This window comes from Trichomycterus rosablanca, chromosome 1, assembly GCF_030014385.1.
Source record: "Trichomycterus rosablanca isolate fTriRos1 chromosome 1, fTriRos1.hap1, whole genome shotgun sequence".
NCBI lineage: Eukaryota > Metazoa > Chordata > Actinopteri > Siluriformes > Trichomycteridae > Trichomycterus > Trichomycterus rosablanca.
In genome coordinates this window covers 55,079,584-55,100,787 of record NC_085988.1, presented here as the reverse complement: position 1 = coordinate 55,100,787, position 21,204 = coordinate 55,079,584, and the positions used below count along the sequence as shown (strand labels likewise).

Below are 21,204 nucleotides of genomic sequence, written 5' to 3'. Positions count from 1 at the left end.
TTCCTCTGTACACATAGCCAATCATGTCTTTATGTTTACATTTGACCAGCCAAAAGCAGTGAGCTACCACAATTTATGGCTGCACCACAGAATGTATATACTTACATATTATGTTTTAATGAACATTTAACAACAAACCTTTTGATGGAACATTTACTTCTCTGCAGAGCTATGCTTCTAAATATGAATGGGTAGCACTATATCTAAAAGAACACCTAATTAGGGTCTTCATAACATGTTTATAGGGACATCACTTAAGCATTCATTCATTCAAAAAGTAATGTGGGTGCTGCACAACAACAAGGGTCCTGGGGACTTGGGTTTAATTACTCCAGTTACTGTCTGTACTCTTCTTGTCTGCCACTTCCCCAAAACATACAAAATATGGATTAGAAAGTACCAATAAAAGTGAGTAAATGTGTGTCTTCCGCTGGAATAGCACTCAATCCAAACAAAAATGTTTGCAGTAAATATAATCACAACATTCAATCTTCTTCTCCCTCAGCCTTTGTCCAGTTCGGTTGCAGGGTCGGCTCGTCTGGGTTGCAGTCGCCATTTTTCTCGGTCATGAGCTTGGTCTGGGTGGAGTCGTTCAGCGGCGAGGTCAATGTGCAGCGTGTCTGTCCAGCACTGCTTCGGGCGGCCTTTCGGGCGCTTTCCGGGCACTTCAAGGCTGTAGCCGATGTGTGCAAGTGAGACGGCATCTGAACGGAGTACGTGGCCGTACCATCGGAGGTGTGCTTCACGCATCTTCTCTGTGATGTGAGCAACGCCGGCAAAAGTCGTCGTTTCGGGCGTGGTTGAAGGGTGTGTTGCCACTAATCCAACGCAGCATTTTCGTCTCCATGACAGCGAGGTGGCGCTCGATCTCCTTGGTGGTGGGCCAGCACTCGGAGCCGTAGAGAGCAACTGGGCGGATGACTGCACGGTAGATCTTCGACTTCAGGCGATCCTTCATGCGGTAGTGGAGCGCCAATTTAGCCAAGCAGCATTGACCCGCGCGTTGGCTTCATGCTTCAGGCTACCATCAGCCGAGATCGACAAGCCAAGATATTTGAAGTGCTCTGTGCGGGTCAGATCAACACTGCTGACATTGATTGTGCCGTATTCGCTCACATCTGTTGTCAGGTACTCGGTCTTTTTAAGGTTCAGTCAGAGCCCGTTTTGTGCGAGGCAATCGTGCCAGGTCTGGACGAGCAGCTGCAAGTCGGCCTTGTTGTGGGCGGCGAGGAGCACATCATCTGCATAGAGCAGAGTATAGGGGGCCGTTCGTTGGAGGTCACGAGTGATGGTGTCCATGATGAGTATGAACAGCAAGGGTGAGAGGGCAGAGCCTTGGTGCATGCCAACAGAGATGCGCAATGGCTTTGACGTTCCGGCAGCGCTTTGAACTCGAGTCTTTGGGTCACGGTAGAGGAGCTGGACCCAGGTGACGAGTTCCTCAGGCACTTGGTGCTGGAGGAGCGCATGCCAGATCAGTTCGTGTGGGACCCGGTTGAAAGCCTTCTCGAGGTCAAGGAATGCAACGTGGAGCAGCCTCTGCTTCTCGCGGTGCTTCTCAATGAGCAGTCGGGCAGCATGGATCGCGGCGGTCGTTCCGCAGCCTTTCACATAGCCGGCCTGGCTGACCGTCAGCTGGATGAGATCACGGATCCGCTTGACGAGGATGCGCTCAAACACCTTCATGGTGTGTGAGAGCTTGAAGAACTTGGCAAGCCAAGGAGCGGGGTTCCAACTCCTGGACTTCCAAAGCTCTGCCACAATGTCATCAGGTCCTGCTGCCTTGCCGGACTTCATCCGCTTGAGTGCTTCAGCGACTTCTTCGGCACTGATGGGCAGGACAGGGCCGGGGACGGAATATAGCTGGGGGATTGGCGGGTGCGGGAACTCCTCGGTGGAGATCTCGGTGGAGATCAGCTTGCTGTTCTCATTATTGACGCAGTGGAACTGTTCGATATCCTGCGCTTGCTGATGTCGGGGCTTGACGAGACAGAAGAGATCGCATTCGCCCTCTTGCGTGTCGAGCTTCTCATAGACCTTGGTGTAGTGAGCGGCCTTCTTCGTGGCAACGGCTTTCTTTGCCGCCTTCCTGGCTTCGCAGTAGGCCCTCCAGTTTGCAGCAGTCCTGTCATCAAGGAAAGCATGGTAGGCCCACTTCTTCTCTCGTACCTTGGCCTTTGCATCTTCCGTCCACAACCACGTATCACGTTTGATGAAGCGGGTGCCAGGCTTGGTGTTGCCGAGAGTAGTGCGGGCGGCTGCGTGGATTGCGTTCTTCGTCTTCTGCCATGTTTCCTCGTCACATCTGGCAGGCAAGTTTGTAGAATCATCTGCGTCTCCTTCTCAAGCATTCGCCACCACTTGATACGGGCAGGACCTGTTCGTTCTTCTCGTGTCAGCTTTGGCGGCTTGATGCGGAGCGTTGCAATGATTGGCCTATGCTGCGTTGTTACCATCTCGTAGGGCACGGCCTTCGCATCAGTGATGATCTTCAGGTCAGGTCGTTGCACAAGGATGTAGTCAATTTATGACTTTGTACTGCCGCTGTAACATGAGATGAGGTGGGAGGACTGCTGCTGGAACCAGGTGTTGGTGATGACGAGGCCATGGGCGTCGGCAAAGTAGAGGACGCGGTTGCCATCGCCATTGCGTAGGCCATAGCCCTTGCCGCCGTGGCTGCGGTTGCTGTCTGATGTCTCGCCGACATGGCCGTTGAGGTCACCGGCGAGGATGATTAATGCATCGGCGGGCACTTCATGGACCTCCTTGTCGAGCATCTTCCAAAAAGCGTCCTTCTCTGTGTTGCTGCGACTGGTCTGCGGGGCGTAGAAGAAGGGAATTGTCTGCTCGGATGTGACAATCACGACATTCAATCATGCAGTTAAAAAAGTACAGTGGATTTAGAAAGTGTTTAGACCCCTTGACATGTGGTGGTTTTGATCTTAAATGGCATTTACCGTTTTATATAAAACAATATACAGTGTATCACAAAAGTGAGTACACCCCTCACATTTCTGCAAATATTTTATTATATCTTTTCATGGGACAACACTATAGAAATAAAACTTGGATATAACTTAGAGTAGTCAGTGTACAACTTGTATAGCAGTGTAGATTTACTATCTTCTGAAAATAACTCAACACACAGCCATTAATGTCTAAATGGCTGGCAACATAAGTGAGTACACCCCACAGTGAACATGTCCAAATTGTGCCCAAAGTGTCAATATTTTGTGTGACCACCATTATTATCCAGCACTGCCTTAACCCTCCTGGGCATGGAATTTACCAGAGCTGCACAGGTTGCCACTGGAATCCTCTTCCACTCCTCCATGATGACATCACGGAGCTGGTGGATGTTAGACACCTTGAACTCCTCCACCTTCCACTTGAGGATGCGCCACAGGTGCTCAATTGGGTTTAGTCCATCACCTTTACCTTCAGCTTCCTCAGCAAGGCAGTTGTCATCTTGGAGGTTGTGTTTGTGGTCGTTATCCTGTTGGAAAACTGCCATGAGGCCCAGTTTTCGAAGGGAGGGGATCATGCTCTGTTTCAGAATGTCACAGTACATGTTGGAATTCATGTTTCCCTCAATGAACTGCAGCTCCCCAGTGCCAGCAACACTCATGCAGCCCAAGACCATGATGCTACCACCACCATGCTTGACTGTAGGCAAGATACAGTTGTCTTGGTACTTCTCACCAGGGCGCCGCCACACATGCTGGACACCATCTGAGCCAAACAAGTTTATCTTGGTCTCGTCAGACCACAGGGCATTCCAGTAATCCATGTTCTTGGACTGCTTGTCTTCAGCAAACTGTTTGCGGGCTTTCTTGTGCGTCAGCTTCCTTCTGGGATGACGACCATGCAGACCGAGTTGATGCAGTGTGCGGCGTATGGTCTGAGCACTGACAGGCTGACCTCCCACGTCTTCAACCTCTGCAGCAATGCTGGCAGCACTCATGTGTCTATTTTTTAAAGCCAACCTCTGGATATGACGCCGAACACGTGGACTCAACTTCTTTGGTCGACCCTGGCGAAGCCTGTTCCGAGTGGAACCTGTCCTGGAAAACCGCTGTATGACCTTGGCCACTATGCTGTAGCTCAGTTTCAGGGTGTTAGCAATCTTCTTATAGCCCAGGCCATCTTTGTGGAGAGCAACAATTCTATTTCTCACATCCTCAGAGAGTTCTTTGCCATGAGGTGCCATGTTGAATATCCAGTGGCCAGTATGAGAGAATTGTACCCAGAACACCAAATGGACATGTTCACTGTGGGGTGTACTCACTTATGTTGCCAGCTATTTAGACATTAATGGCTGTGTGTTGAGTTATTTTCAGAAGACAGTAAATCTACACTGCTATACAAGCTGTACACTGACTACTCTAAGTTATATCCAAGTTTCATGTCTATAGTGTTGTCCCATGAAAAGATATAATGAAATATTTGCAGAAATGTGAGTGTACTGTACACTGTATAAGGCATCAAGTGTTTCCAGGACCACAGTGGCAACAATCATTTTGAAGTAGATGAAACTTGGCAACACCTTGATCTTTCCTAGAATTGGCCATCCAGCCAAATCTGGCATCTGGGCAAGAAGGCACTTGGTTAGGGACATAAGAAAAAACCCACTGTAAAAGATCTCCAAAGCTTCTATAAGGCGATGATGGAACCTGTTGGATTTTGAACCATCTCTGCAGCCCAGTTTAGCTAAATGGCATGTAAAGAACTCAACATAAGGAAAAAAACTCTGGTTCTATGAGGTGAAAGTTGAATTGTCTACTGCACAACAGCAAGCATTATGTCTAGTGAAAAACAGGTACTGCACATTACCTGGCTAATAACATCCCTAGAGTGAAACGTGGTTGTGGCATCACCGTGGTATGGGGTGCTTCCCAGACATGCTTGAAGAAGATCTTGAAGCCAAGAAATGAAGCTTTTGGATTGGCCTTTACAAAGTTCTAACCTCAAACCTTTTGAGATTATCTGGACTATTTTAATATATTAAAGTCAAGTCCCTTGTAGTACTATGTAAGAAATGTAAGTAATCAAAGATCCAAGATGTTAATGTTATCAAAATGTTGATATGTTGATCAAAAGCAAATGATCAAGGTGAAAAGAGCTTAGGTACATAAAAAAATCACTTATTCTATGTGCTGTTTTTATATTTTTGATGTGTAGTGGTTCTTTTGGAATCTTGCTGGATCTAGTGTTGTATTCTAGTTCATGTAGCTTGCTTAAGAAACCTTGCTTAGAAAATCATGTCTTGATAGCTGTATTTCAAATACATTACAAAGAGCAAAAAGTAGATCATATTTGGGACATTAAGATTGTCTTGGGAACCACTGAATTACATAATACAACACCTGATTTTTCTCCATCCAGAAGGTTTTCTTTACTCATAGAATCTTGGTCATCTAGCTTCCCTTACTCCAGAGATCGACAGGTAGGTATGATTTCCTTGCACTATAACAATCAGCAGTTTGCTAAGTTTAGCTGAATTGTGTTCACATACAATATAATATTCATGATGTTGAGACCCATAAATCTGGCCACCTGATCCAGCTCTGAGTTTTTCAAGTTCATCATTTGGCTATGTGTTTCCTGAGTTTGGTTGATGTTAAATACTCTAAATGTTTGACCAGGCCTGTAGATGGAAAAAGGCGAAGACAGTCTGACCCTCTGGCAAACGTATTTCTAGTCTGGTAAAGTTATTTTAGGTTTAAAGAGGCTCTCATATATTTCTGGGTGAGGTGGAGCTTTGTTCCAGGTTCTGTATGTTGTGAGAAGTAACTCTGAAGCTTCTTTCTCACTCCTACTGTTAAAGAGGATTATATGTGTGAAAAGACTCTGGCATAATTTCTTCCAAGCTAAAACACTGGGTGATCTGCCAGATCATTTAACACATCTTTTCGTATGATTGTAAGATGCTGCTGCAATTATTATCTTATCTTATTATTATCTTCAGTCAGGAATTATTTCATCTTTGTTCCACTTGGCTGCTTTAAAACTGTTTAGTGCTCGTCCAGATATATAGGTATGCCACTGTGTCTTTATAACCTTGATGAAATTCTTTGCATCCCTCTTGATGTGTCACTGTCATTTTTTTTAGCCTTTACCAACAAGTATTTGAGCAGCCCTCTTGAGTGAATATCCAATCTTGCATGCCAAACTTGGGGTCTTGTACTCATTCTCTTCAGCCATAAACTCACTGGCTATTCTAGTTGCTTGTATAACAGTATGGAGTTTTGCTGGCACAAGAAGATCTTGCAGATTGCATAGTCTTATCTATCTCTCTGGCAGAAATCAGAAACGAATTTTCTAAATGATGTACATATGACGGAATTTGTTCTGCCCATGAGTATCATTTCTAACACATGATAATAGTATCCTGATTCATTTTGTGCAAAACCTCCTTGCAGCCATGAGAAAATGAGATTGATACAGGGATTAGGCTGGATCTTAGTGTTCTTTTCTTACTCTTCATGAAGCTTCACATCTTCACAGGTAGGTAATTTCAGGGATTTGCTTTTGTTTTCGGTTGCCATCAGGTGATAAGCTGGCCGTCACCCTTCTCAGGAATTCGATTATTATGTTCATGGTGTTATTTGTTTAAAATTTCTTCAAGCAAAGTTACCCTTCACTTGGAGCCTTTTGGAAAGGTTAAAGCTAGAGCCACTTCAGTTTCTTTACAGTGTTTTCTTTCCAAATGACAAGCATTTTTGCAATTTGACGAAAACTTTTTTTGGCTTCCCATCAGCATTTTTTGTGTTGTGTTGTACAGTTATGTGTAAGTTTTTCTCTGGACGTACCACACACAACTTCCTCTATATTGTTCTGGGATAGCAGCAGACTGGAAGAAGGCAGTTGGGTTGTGTACAAGTCAGAACTGTCAGACTTTTCATCAGGTTCATTTTCTGAAATTGATGACACCTCATTATCTAAATCCAGATTTTTAATATTATCATTGTTCTTGGTATTTGCATTTAACAAAATAATTAAGACAAAACAATTAAACCTTATTAAACATTCAAACAATTAGGCTTATTATATACAGTAGATCCTTGACTTACAAATTTAATTGGTTCCAAAGGGCTTAAGTCAAGATGTTCGTTAGTTAAACCTATTTTTTCCATAAGAAATAAAATAAATGTAATTAATCCGTTTTTTTGTTATAAATACAAGTACATTTTCCCTTAAATCTTAAATTATAGAATAGACATTACTGTAATAAACAATAATAAACAACAATACACTGTAGTACTGTACATAAAAAAACACACATACATTTCAGTACGTGTGCTGTACCATACACCATAATAAATTTCCTTCTTTTTTTATAAAATGTATCTACCAGAAACAACAATAACTCTCATATTTCTCTATTATGTCGTTCTTTATTTTAATAGTGTTGCATTTTGTAGGTGTAATTGCACGAAAGAAAGAATAGTTTACTCAGCCGAGTTCCTTCTTGTCTCTCACTCACTGTCCCCTCTGTCTGATACACAGTGACAGCTACTGGCAGGAGTAATTATACAACAACAAGTAGTAATAGATTTGTTCATTTTCTCACCACTGCGCTTTCTCTGCACCTTCTTTGGGAACATTTTAATATTGAATTTTACAAAATATAAAGAAAACACCGGAAAAACACCATCCGCTGTCCGAATGTTCGCTCACTGTATATACGTATAGAGAGAGAAAGACGGTCGAAGTCAACTTGGTCCTACATGTTTCGCGAATTTCTGTTCGTAATCCAAAATTTGTTTGTACACTAGTTAGCTAAGTTAAAAAAGATTGCTCGTAACCCGAAATGTTCATATGGTAAACCGTTCGTAACTCAAGGGTCTACTGTATTGACTAAATTAACCATTTATACCACAAAAGGGTACAAACCTTAACAGTAGTAAGCTTCACTGTCCCAGCTGGCTTTGTTTGCTCCATGAACAAGAATACAATCTACAAAATTCTATTTTACAGAAATTCAATATCAAATGAATTTACAGAAATTCAATAGAAATTCAAAATCAATGATTTTACATTTTAAAAAAGTGTCACGAATCGAATCCAGCCTCTGTGTGCTCCTGGAGTGTGCCTAGGTGCCTCTCTGTCTAGAGACAACGCCCCTTTTGTTATTGGTCCCCTGCGAATTAGCCGCAGCTGCAACTCGTCTGAGTTAATGGGTTCAGGGCTTTTAAGAGGGGAATGGGGGATCAGTCAGGTGGAGACTATTTTGAATTTGACTCTGTCATGTTTGGTTCGTTATGTTTGGTTTGTCATGCTCATGTTTAGAAGTCTTGTCTTGTATTAGTCTTGTTTATGGTGAGCTGTAATAGTGTTAACTTAGCTTAGGGTTTAGGTTTATGTTTCATGTATGATTAGGTTATATGCCTATCATTGAGCGGTGACTTCAATTGTGTATAAATAAAATACAACACTGAGCAGAAACAAATGGCTTCAAAATTTCCAGCAATAAAAGATCAAGCACACATTTCTGCCAAGGGAGAAACTTGCATGCTGAACTGGAGCTCAGTTCTGCCTCCAATAAATGGAAACACTATCTCTCCACCACCCAATCCTGAATAAAATACTAGGAAAATTAAAAGAACTCCACAATCGTAAATATGACATCAGTTTGTGCTGGATCTCAGGGCACTTGGGCATTGCGGGAAATGAAAAAGCAGATCGGATAGCAAAGAAAACAACAGGAGGACAAACTGTAAACTGCAGGCTCCCCCCATCAGATGTAAAACAAATAATCACTGCTTATATTAAAAATGTGACAGAAAAAATGGGAAAAGCAAACACAGAACAAACTCTACAACATCCACTGTAACATCCAAGCACGACCAAAACTGCTGACTGGAAAAAGACTGGAACAGATGACATATACAGTGGGGATAATAATTTTTTGATCCCCTGCTGATTTTGTAAGTTTACCAACCTTACAAAGACATGAACAGTCTATAATTTTATTATTAGGTAGGTTTATTTTTATGGAAGCGTATTGATGCCACACAGAAAAAATAAAAAGCCGTCAGTATGTCGTTATAACGAGAAAAGGATGTCGTTATAACGAGAAAGTATGTCATTATATCGAAAAAAGATGTCGTTATAATGAGAAAAGATGTCGTTATAACGAGAAAGGATGTCGTTAAAATGAGAAAAGGATGTCGATATAACGAGAAAAGGATGTCGTTAAAACGAGAAAAGGATGTCGTTAAAACGAGAAAAGTTCATTACCTTAAATGCTGCATTGCTGATGGAAGCGTACCTGCTGATGGAGAGACAGTTTGCACACATGCATGATGCTGTAGCTCGTGTAACCTGCAGCTTGCCGTGCCGATCAAGATTCTCCTTTAGGAGCAACAATGTCTAAACTTTAGACAAGTTTAATATTCAACATTTGTCTGGCATTCGGCATTCCGATCTAAATAAGTGCTTCAAAAAAAACATAAGACCTTCTTATTTTATGATTTCTTACACGAATGAAAATAGTCAACATACTACAAAAACAATTTTATGTTAATTTTAAGATTACGTCTATTTATCTAAAGAAAGGTTATAATGAAACCGTTTATCAATCTACCACTTCATCTAATGAGTTAGGGACCGCCATAAAACTAACGGTGAAACGTAGGAAACATTTACTCTGCACTTATCCAGACTAATAATAAATCCATTTAAATCTTGTATGATTTGATGAATTAATGTCAAACAATTGTGGTATTATGGTATTACATTACTTTTCTTCTCCCACCCGTTTTGCCACCCGTCCAATCAGAATCTGATTGGTATGTTTAGTGGCTATAAATAGAGGGGATCTAGTACGCTATGGCGTCCGTTACCTGGGTGATCACTTCCGCCGAGGGGGTTCCATTCGAGGTTTGGTTCCTGTTTTTCCTGGTCGTGAAGTTGTGGCTGATTGTTTGTGCCGGTGGCTGGATTGTGAGCTAATAAACTGTCTTCAGGTATGTTACGGGTTGTTTGGTCATGTATAGATAAATCGCTTTGTTAAAGAAAGCCTAGACTAAGATAATTTAACTTTTGTAACCATTATGGTTTAGGACTGGCGTCTGCACTTTCTGCGACTGACTGCTTTTAGGTGGGTTTTGCCATTATTCACGCTACGACACGAGGTCGGATGTTTGTCAGGTATGGTTGACTTTTAAATAGTATTAAAAGTTCGTGATTTTTTTAACAAATTAAGTGATTCGGGTTTTCTCCTTTTTTTAGCGTTAGCTGAATTATCTTCGTGTTTTCTGCTGTTTTCCGTTTGGATAAACGGAGAAACAATAATCGACTGGCTCCTGCTGTTTTGTTTCCTTTATTGTTTGGTATTGTTTTGTTTTTCTTATTGTTTTGTGTCTCTGTTTCGTATTGTTTTGTTTTTATCGTTTTGCTTCGCTGTCGTAATTGTTTTGTTTTGCTTTAATTGTTGTTTGTCTGCTTTGCTGAGAGTGTTAGTAGTAGTAGTAGATTTAAGTTATAATTGGTATTGTATTGTTTGTGGTTTGGTTATTCTATAATAATTGATTATTGGATTATTCTATTATTTGTCATCGGTATTGTGAATTAGATAGAAGGCCTACTGGGGCGGGTTAGACCACCATCTAGCTGGAGATGCATAGGTGTGTAGTGTGGGGTTTCTCACGGTGTGTGTGTTAGTTACTTGTGTGTCGTTGTCTCGTGTGTGTGTGTGTGTGTGTGTGTGTGTGTATGTGGAGCACGTGTATGTGTGGTTTGTGCTATGCTTTGCTTTTTTTGATTAGCGTCTCCTTATAGGTGAGTGAGTCGGCCTCCTGACTGGTAAGTCCTTGAGTGTCACATCCGATTTAATTTTTTGTACTACTACTATTTTATTTTTCTCTGATTCTTGATTCTGGTTAAGTGATTCTGTGTGAATTATTTCTTTGCCTTTTTCGTTTTTTTGTTTGTATTGGTTGTTTATTTATTAATTAGTAATTTGTTTTATAATGAGTAATGGAATAAATTAAAACCCATTGTTTTAATTGGAGACAAGTCTCTGTCCTTCTTTTTCTTGTATAACGAATCTGTGTGCCCTATTTGGGTTAAGTAATGGTGTTTGTTCCCTGGGTATAAATACCTGGGGTGGCGTTGTCGACCTACCCTCTTACCGTCTCGCCACAATCTGGCGTTGTCGGCAGGATTTACTGTTAAAGAGCAGAGACTTGTACTCCTTGATTGTTTGGGTTTTCTTTTTTTTTTCTTTTTTTTTTTTTTGGTGAATATTGGTGCAAAGTGTTTTTTTTTTGTTTTTTGTTTTGTATGTGTTCTGCACTTAATGTGTGTTGTGTTAGAAGCAAAACAGCAGTGAGCCTTGTCAGTGTAATTGCCCCTCTTTAGCTTCACTCTCCAGTTTTTTTTTTTTTTTTGTGGGTCTCCATTGGACGTCCCTTGTTGAGGTCACCATGGAGGAAGAGTTGCAAGAACTTAGGGAACTTGTCACTCAATTGATGGCAGATAATGCCAGGTTAAGGCAAGAACAAGCAGCTTGTTCACAGCCAGGGCCTAGTGGGGGCCCTTCAGTTCTGTCGTCAGCTACATCTGTCCCAAGTGGTCCCAGTCTCCCTGTATCAGAGAGATTAGTTTTTGTGCCTAGAGACAGAAAATGCCCAATGTTTAATGGACGGTCTGGTATTGGTATAAATGAGTGGGTGGAGGAGGTACAAGCCTGCATGCGGGCTCGCCACCTCTCCACTATTGAGCAAGCTTTCTTTCTGTTTGACCATTTAGAAGGTGAGGCGAGGGAAGAGATCAAGTACCGGCCTAGTTCAGCGAAGAATGATCCAGCCACGATTATTGCAGTTTTGAGAGAACTGTATGGGTGTTCACGGTCATATGTGGCGTTACAGGAAGCATTCTTTTCTAGAAAACAACAGGAAGGGGAGACCTTATTAGAATTCTCTTTGGCCTTGATGGGTGTTATGGAGAAAATCAAGCAGGTTGCCCCTGGTGGAATGGTGAATGCTGATGTTTTGTTACGTGACCAGTTTACTGAGCATGTTGTTGATAGTTCATTGCGTAGGGAGCTTAAGCAGTATGTACGTTGTCAGCCAACTTCAACTATGTTAGAAGCTCGGGCAGAAGCAATTCGATGGGAACGGGAGGGTATGCCAGGCAGTGTAAGAGGTCGTAGCCACTCTGTTCCATCTATGTATGGTATCCAGTATAGGGTGCAGGGGGGGTCTGGTGTGTCCCTGGGCAGTTCCTTGCAGGGGTCGGAGCTTTCTGAATTGAAGGAGATGTTGAGGAGGCAACAAGGCCAACTTGACCAGCTCTCTAGAACTGTTGCTCTGTTGCATGGATCACAACAACCCCCACGTTCGTCTCGCAATAGTACAATCATATGTAGACGTTGTCAGCGGCCTGGCCATTTTGCCCAGGACTGTGATGGGGAACGGATACCCCCTCGTCTTCAGCCCTCTACTCAAGTGGGTTCTTCATCTAGGGGGGGGTAGGCAGTCTTCTCATACCCAGGCGGAAAACTAATACCCACCGAACTGCAGAGCCACAGTTCGGATGGGGAGTCAGCTGGCTCAGGTAGGGAGAGTGCAAAGGGTGGGTTAATATCCTCTTGCCCTCATTTGGATGTGCTTATTGGGGGGGTACTTGTACCTTGTTTAATAGACACTGGGTCTATGGTGTCTACAGTCACTGAGTCTTTTTTTTCCAGGCACTTGGAGTTGCGGGGTCCAGATCGTCTTCAGTCTTGTCAATGGCTAAAGCTTCGTGCGGCTAATGGGCTTGACATTCCCTACCTTGGTTACGTTGATTTAGATGTAGAGCTTGGTGGGAAGTTGGTACCCAAGTGTGGTATACTGGTTGTCAAAGACCTTCCTGGTAGTTCAGTTTTACGTGCCCCTGGGGTTATAGGGATGAATGTTTTGAGTAAATGTTATGAGGAACTTTTTGGACAACATGGCCTTGCTCTTTTTGATCTGCCTGCCGTATCTCAGGCCCATAGTTCCCTTAGCCAGGCCTTACAAGTATGTCAGCAGGTTGACTGTCACTCTACTAAAGTGGGGAATGTAAAAGTCCGGGGAGGCCGGGCTCACCGCATTCCAGGTGGTAGTATGAAGTTGGTAGCAGCTACATGTTCGGAGCAGTACTCTTGCGGTCCAGTACTTTTTGAACCTAATGATAATGGCTTACCAGCGGGCTTATTGGTATCTCCTGCATTGGTTAGGGTGATTCGTGGGACTGGGTATATAACAGTTGTTAATGTGGGATTGACTGATGTTTTACTTTACCCACGGACTAACCTGGGTACGGTAAGTAGTGTATGGGTTGTTAGCTTGCCAACAGGAGTCACAGAAGATAAGGCTGTGACTGCAACGGTTGCCTCTCAAGCCGTGGCAGACCCAATGCAGGGGCCAATTGACACAGTTGATTTGTCTGCTCTCCCTGATGGGGAGCGAGCAGAAGTAAGGGCTGTGCTCCAGAAGTACAGTGGAGTCTTTTCCTCCCATGATGGAGATTTGGGGTGTGTCAATTTTATTTCTCATCATATTCCCCTTTTTGATGACGTTCCTGTTCGTCAACGGTACAGGCGTATTCCTCCAACAGAATATGAGCTAGCCAAAGCTCATATAAACCAGTTATTGGAGGCACAGGTAATTAGGGAAAGTAGTAGCCCTTATGCTTCACCAATCGTTTTGGTACGCAAAAAGGATGGTAGTCTACGCATGTGTGTGGATTACCGCCAGTTGAATGCCAAAACCAGAAAAGATGCATTTCCCCTCCCTCGCATTGAAGAATCCCTTGATGCACTGTCAGGTGCCCGCTGGTTTTCCACTTTGGATCTAGCCAGTGGGTATAATCAGGTTCCTGTTGTGGAAGAGGATCGAGCTAAGACTGCATTTTGTACCCCGTTTGGTCTCTTTGAATGGAATCGGATGCCATTTGGACTTTGCAATGCCCCTGGTACCTTTCAGAGGTTAATGGAAAGACTTTTTGGGGATCAACAGTGTCAAACATTGTTCCTGTATCTTGATGATATTGTTATTTTCTCCTCCACAGTTGCTCAGCATTTGGAGCGGTTAGAGCTTGTCCTGGGACGGCTGCAGCGAGAGGGCCTCAAGGCTAAGTTGGAAAAGTGTTCCTTTTTCAAGCAGGAGGTTAGTTACTTGGGTCATGTAATTTCAAGTCAGGGTGTTGCCACGGACCCAAATAAGATTGAGGCAGTAGCCAAGTGGCGTTGTCCTAGTTCAGTGTCTGAGTTGCGTTCATTCCTGGGTTTTGCCAGTTATTATCGGCGATTTGTTGAGGGGTTTGCCAAGTTGGCAGCCCCATTGCATAAGCTGGTGGCTGAGCAGGCAGGTATAAAGTCCAGGAGGGTCACAAATCAAAGTTTTACATCATGGTCGGAGCAATGTCAGAACAGCTTTGATGAACTAAAAAGGAGACTTACGTCTGCTCCTGTCCTAGCCTATGCTGATTTCACCTTGCCATTTATTCTTGAGGTAGATGCCAGCTATAGTGGGTTAGGGGCTGTCCTCTCACAGGAGCAAGGGGGAAAGGTGCGCCCAGTAGCATATGCCAGTCGTGGTTTGCGTCCTACTGAACGCAACATGTCTAACTACAGCTCTATGAAGCTGGAGTTTTTAGCCCTTAAATGGGCCATGACTGAAAAATTTAGGGAGTATCTTTTGGGACATCATTGTGTGGTTTACACTGACAACAATCCTCTTAGCCATTTGTCCTCTGCAAAGTTGGGAGCCTTGGAGCAACGTTGGGCTGCCCAACTGGCATCTTTTGATTTTGAGATAAAATATCGTTCTGGGAGACATAACCGAAATGCAGATGCCCTTTCTCGCCAAAATCCCCCTAATTATTCTAGCGCCGAAGACTTGACCCTGGGTACAGCGGTTCCCCTGCTGCTGCGACGGGCAGCAGAGGCGGAGTCAGTGGTTGAAGTTATTCAGGCAGTTATTACTGCATTTCCAGGGCACACACTGTCTGAGCTGTGTTCTTTACAGGGATCTGATCCAGTTATCAAAGAGGTTTTGGTGTACTGGAATCAAAAGGTACGACCTAACTTTGGGGAGCGTCAACGGATGTCAAAACCAGCTTTGGCTCTTTTGCGCCAGTGGGATCGTTTAATGGTAAGAGAAGGTCTTTTGTATCGTAGGGTGTTTCGCCCAGACGGTGCAGAAGAATGTCTTCAACTGGTGTTGCCCACCTGTCTTCAAAAGGAAGTCCTGACTCAATTGCATCAGGAACATGGCCATCAAGGCATTGAGCGAACATTGGAGTTGGTGAGGAGACGGTGCTATTGGCCTGGTATGTCCTCTGATGTGACCCGTTGGTGTCATGAGTGTGAACGGTGTCAGGTGGCTAAGGACACCCAGCCTCGGGCTAACAGTTTTATGGGACATTTACTGGCTTCCCGGCCACATGAGGTGTTGGCTATTGATTTCACAATCTTGGAGCCGTCCCGGTCTGGTTTTGAGAATATCTTGGTTATGACTGATGTGTTTAGTAAGTATACCATGGCAATTCCCACTCGGGATCAACGTGCAGCGACGGTAGCTCAGGTATTGGTTTGTGAATGGTTTTATAAGTTTGGGGTCCCTGCTCGTATTCACTCTGACCAGGGTCGGTGTTTTGAAGCATCACTTATACAACAGCTTTGCAGCCTTTACGGGGTCGAAAAATCTCGTACTACTCCCTATCATCCTGCCGGAAATGGTCAGTGTGAACGGTTTAACCGAACGTTGCACAACCTCCTCCGTACATTGCCTGCATCACGGAAACGAGATTGGGTGGCCTGTTTGCCACAGTTGCTGTTTAGTTACAACACTACTCCCCATCAAGTTACTGGTGAGTCGCCTTACTTTTTGATGTTTGGCCTGGAGCCCCGTCTACCCATTGATTTCTTGTTGGGCCGAGTTCAGGAGCCAGAGGCAGGTAGTATGCATGACTGGGTAGTTGAGCATCAAACTAGGTTGCAGGTGGCCTTTGATGGGGCCCGAGATTGGTTGAAGGCAGCGGCACAACATCGAAAAGAGCGTCATGACCAACATGTTCAAGAGTCACCGCTGGTAGAGGGCCAGTTGGTTTATCTTCGTGATTTTAGCTTGAGAGGCCGTCATAAGATTCAGGACTTGTGGAGCTCAGTGGTGTATCAGGTGGTTAAGCCTCCAAAGGCAGGTGGGGCAGTGTATGCAATTGCACCAGTAAGTGACCGAAGCCGGGTTAAGTATGTACATCGTACTCTTTTGAAGAGCCGATGTGGGAAGGATCCCCCTATTTGCCCCCCTCAAGATGGTCCATTGCGGGAGGAGGTTCTTGTTTCAGAGGAACCTCAAATGGAGGACGATGATTTGTTCCTTCGGGTTTCGGAGTCTCTTCAACCTCATTTGGAGGTGCCTTTGCAGTCTGCTCCCCAGTCCACCTCTGTGCCAATTTTCCCAGTTCCAGTTGTGCCTGCTTCTTTGGTGGAGCCCTGTGTAGTGAACGGTAGGGAGAATCTAGGATTATCAACGCCCATGATGGATGAACAGTTTGGTACCAATGAGGTGGTCCGACGACGGACTGTAAGGACTACTGCTGGTCAACATTCTAATATCCACCGTCTCCCACGGGCAGTGGGCAGTGAGGCATTGGATCCTGTAAGGTCTGTATCTAATGCAACATCTGCCATGTTTAGGCCTTGGAGTTAGGAGGTAGACACTTGGTTGTTCATCGTCGGGGCGACGATGCAAATGGGGGGGTAGATTGTGGTATTATGGTATTACATTACTTTTCTTCTCCCACCCGTTTTGCCACCCGTCCAATCAGAATCTGATTGGTATGTTTAGTGGCTATAAATAGAGGGGATCTAGTACGCTATGGCGTCCGTTACCTGGGTGATCACTTCCGCAGAGGGGGTTCCATTCGAGGTTTGGTTCCTGTTTTTCCGGGTCGTGAAGTTGTGGCTGATTGTTTGTGCCGGTGGCTGGATTGTGAGCTAATAAACTGTCTTCAGGTATGTTACGGGTTGTTTGGTCATGTATAGATAAATCGCTTTGATAAAGAAAGCCTAGACTAAGATAATTTAACTTTTGTAACCATTATGGTTTAGGACTGGCGTCTGCACTTTCTGCGACTGACTGCTTTTAGGTGGGTTTTGCCATTATTCACGCTACGACACGAGGTCGGATGTTTGTCAGGTATGGTTGACTTTTAAATAGTATTAAAAGTTCGTGATTTTTTTAACAAATTAAGTGATTCGGGTTTTCTCCTTTTTTTAGCGTTAGCTGAATTATCTTCGTGTTTTCTGCTGTTTTCCGTTTGGATAAACGGAGTAACAATAATCGACTGGCTCCTGCTGTTTTGTTTCCTTTATTGTTTGGTATTGTTTTGTTTTTCTTATTGTTTTGTGTCTCTGTTTCGTATTGTTTTGTTTTTATCGTTTTGCTTCGCTGTCGTAATTGTTTTGTTTTGCTTTAATTGTTGTTTGTCTGCTTTGCTGAGAGTGTTAGTAGTAGTAGTAGATTTAAGTTATAATTGGTATTGTATTGTTTGTGGTTTGGTTATTCTATAATAATTGATTATTGGATTATTCTATTATTTGTAATCGGTATTGTGAATTAGATAGAAGGCCTACTGGGGCGGGTTAGACCACCATCTAGCTGGAGATGCATAGGTGTGTAGTGTGGGGTTTCTCACGGTGTGTGTGTTAGTTACTTGTGTGTCGTTGTCTCGTGTGTGTGTGTGTGTGTGTGTGTGTGTATGTGGAGCACGTGTATGTGTGGTTTGTGCTATGCTTTGCTTTTTTTGATTAGCGTCTCCTTATAGGTGAGTGAGTCGGCCTCCTGACTGGTAAGTCCTTGAGTGTCACATCCGATTTAATTTTTTGTACTACTACTATTTTATTTTTCTCTGATTCTTGATTCTGGTTAAGTGATTCTGTGTGAATTATTTCTTTGCCTTTTTCGTTTTTTTGTTTGTATTGGTTGTTTATTTATTAATTAGTAATTTGTTTTATAATGAGTAATGGAATAAATTAAAACCCATTGTTTTAATTGGAGACAAGTCTCTGTCCTTCTTTTTCTTGTATAACGAATCTGTGTGCCCTATTTGGGTTAAGTAATGGTGTTTGTTCCCTGGGTATAAATACCTGGGGTGGCGTTGTCGACCTACCCTCTTACCGTCTCGCCACACAATGTTTACACAAACACATCAATGTTTCTCACCTACTACACACACCTTATTTTTTGAAATAACATAGTATTTATTTTACATTATATTTAAATAAAGATCAATAAATCTGTAATAAATTTATATTTCAAATATACAAATTATATTTCCAAAAATACAAATCATACAAGATTTAAATGGATTTATTAGTCTGGATAAGTGCAGAGTAAATGTCTCCTACATTTCTCAGTTAGTTTTATGATGGTCCATAACTCATTAGATGAAGTGGGAGCTTGATAAACGGTTTCATTATAACCTTTCTTTAGATAAATAGACGTAATCTTAAAATTAACATAAAATTGTTTTTGTAGTATGTTGACTATTTTCATTCGTGTAAGAAATCATAAAATAAGGTCTTATGTGTTTTTTGAAGCACTTATTTAGATCGGAATGCCGAATGCCAGACAAATGTTGAATATTAAACTTGTCTAAAGTTTAGACATTGTTGCTTCTAAAGGAGAATCTTGATCGGCACGGCAAGCTGCAGGTTACACAAGCTACAGCATCATGCATGTGTGCAAACTGTCTCTCCATCAGCAGATACGCTTCCATCAGCAATGCAGCATTTAAGGTAATGAACTTTTCTCAAAAGGACATCCTTTTCTTGTTTTAACGACATCCTTTTCTTGTTATAACGACATCATTTTCTCGTTATAACGACATCCTTTTCTCGTTATAACGACATCCTTTCTCGTTATAACGACATACTTTCTCGTTATAACATCTTTTCTCGTTATAACGACATCTTTTCTTGTTATAACAACATACTTTCTCGTTAAAACGACATCCTTTTCTCGTTATAACGACATACTGACGGTATTTTTTTTTATCTGTGTGGCAGCAATACGCTTCCGTATATTTTAACAGAGAGAGGCAGAATATCAACCTTAGCAGAGAATCAGCCCCAAAGCAGAATGTTTAAACCTCTATGTTTGACCGTGGGGATGGTGTTCTTCGGGTCATATCCAGCATTTCTTCTCACCTCACCTTTCTCAGAATCATCCTTACCCCACGAGGTGAGATCTTGCATGAAGCTCCAGAGCGAGGGCGATTGACTGTTATCTTGTATTTCTTCCAATTTCAAATTATCGTGCCAGCAGCAGTCTCTTTCTCCCCAAGCCTCTTGCTGATGGTCTTGTAGCCCATTCCAGTCTTGTGCAGGTCTACAATCTTGTCCCTGACATCCTTTGACAGCTCTTTGGTCTTGCCCATGGTGGTCGAGAGGTTTGAATGGAAGAGACTGATTCTGTGACAGGTGTCTTTTATACACATAACAAGGTGAGATTAAGAGTACTTTCTTAAAGGGACAGGACTAATTTGTGTGCCTCATGGGCACATAACCTGTCTGTGGGGGTCAGAATTCCTGCTGGTTGGTAGAGGATCAAATACTTATTTCACTTAATCAAATACAAATTAATTTATAACCTTTATTTAATGTTTTTTTTTATATTGTCTCTATCTGTTAAAATAAACATACCATAAAATTTATAGACTGTTCATGTCTTTGTAAGGGGGTAAACTTACAAAATCAGAGGGGATCAAATTATTATTTTTCCCACTGTACAACATGTCGTATTGGACACTCTCGACTAACACATACACACCTGGCGAAGAGAGAGCGCCCACCGATATGTGACCACTGTAATACACAAAAAACCATTGAACATTAATTAACAAAGTGCACAAAATATAACATAGAACGTCAAAGACTTATAATACCAAATACAATGGTTGAAATTTTTAATAAAACAAAGCAGAGACTCTAGACAAAGAACATGAATAAATAACCTGTACATACTCTAGTTACCTACAGTGCATCTGTAAAGTATTCACAGCACTTCACTTTTTCCACATTTTCAATCCACCTGTTTTCCACCTGTTCAATCAGGTTCAAGTCTTGGCTCTGGCTGGGCCACTCCTTTGTTTTCTTGGCTGTGTGCTTGTCCTGTTGAAAGTTGAACCTTCACCCCAGTCTGAGGTCCAGAGCGCTCTGGAGCAGGTTATCATCAAGGATGTCTCTGTACATTGCTGCAGTCATCTTTCCCTTAACCCTAACTAGTCTCCTAGACTCCTGCTGCCAAAAAACATCCCCACAGCATGATGCTGCCACCACCATGCTTTACTGTAGGAATGGTAGGAATTGGCTAGGTGATGAGCGGTGCCTGGTTTCCTCCAGACATGACGCTTGGCATTCAGTACAAAAAGTTCAATCTTTGTTTCATCAGACCAGAGAATTTTGTTTCTCATAGTCTGAGAATCCTTCAGGTGCCTTTTGGCAAACTCCAAGCGGGCTGTCATGTGCTTTTTACTGAGGAGTGGCTTCAGACTGGCCACTCTACCACACAGGCTTGATTGGTGGAGTGCTGCAGAAATTGTTGTCCTTCTGGAAAGTTCTCCTCTCTCCATAGAGCAACACTGGAGCTCTGTCAGAGTGACCCTTCTACCCCGATCACGTAGATCAGGGGTGTCAAACACATTTTCATCGAGGGCCACATCAGCATTATGGTGGCCCTCAAAGGGCCGATTGTAACGTATCCTGCTGTGATTGCAGTCTGTTGTTTTTCTTGGAGGCTGAATTCTGCATTTATATTGTCCTCCTTTACCACAGACACGGCCTCATAACACAAGAGTCATTACGCACCGGTTTTTCTTCCTGAAGTACAAACTTGTTTTGACTTTCATTACATTTTCTCCTTCTGCTTAATTTTCTTACTTATCTTCTTGTACATTTTGGGATTATGTGTAAATATTTCTTAACATCATCTACTGGTGGGATGCGGTCACTTTGCAGGTCACAAAATCAGCATTTATGTAGGATTTTACAGTGTATTTTAAGACAATCATTCTGCCCTCACTAATAGTTTATCCCCCTTTCTCAGCTAGACAGACAGACAGCTCCCTTCAGAATACAGTCGGTTTTATTTGCTTCCCAGCTGTGTGATACACTGTGTGCATCAAAATGAAGTAAAAATACAAACAATAAAAACAATAAAGAAC

At 42.8% G+C, this 21,204-nt stretch overlaps 1 pseudogene; it reads right to left on the bottom strand.

Moving 5' to 3' along the window:
• Window positions 1-501: 501 nt before the first annotated feature.
• On the bottom strand, window positions 502-9,307 carry LOC134324253 (uncharacterized; annotated as a pseudogene).
• Window positions 9,308-21,204: the final 11,897 nt, after the last annotated feature.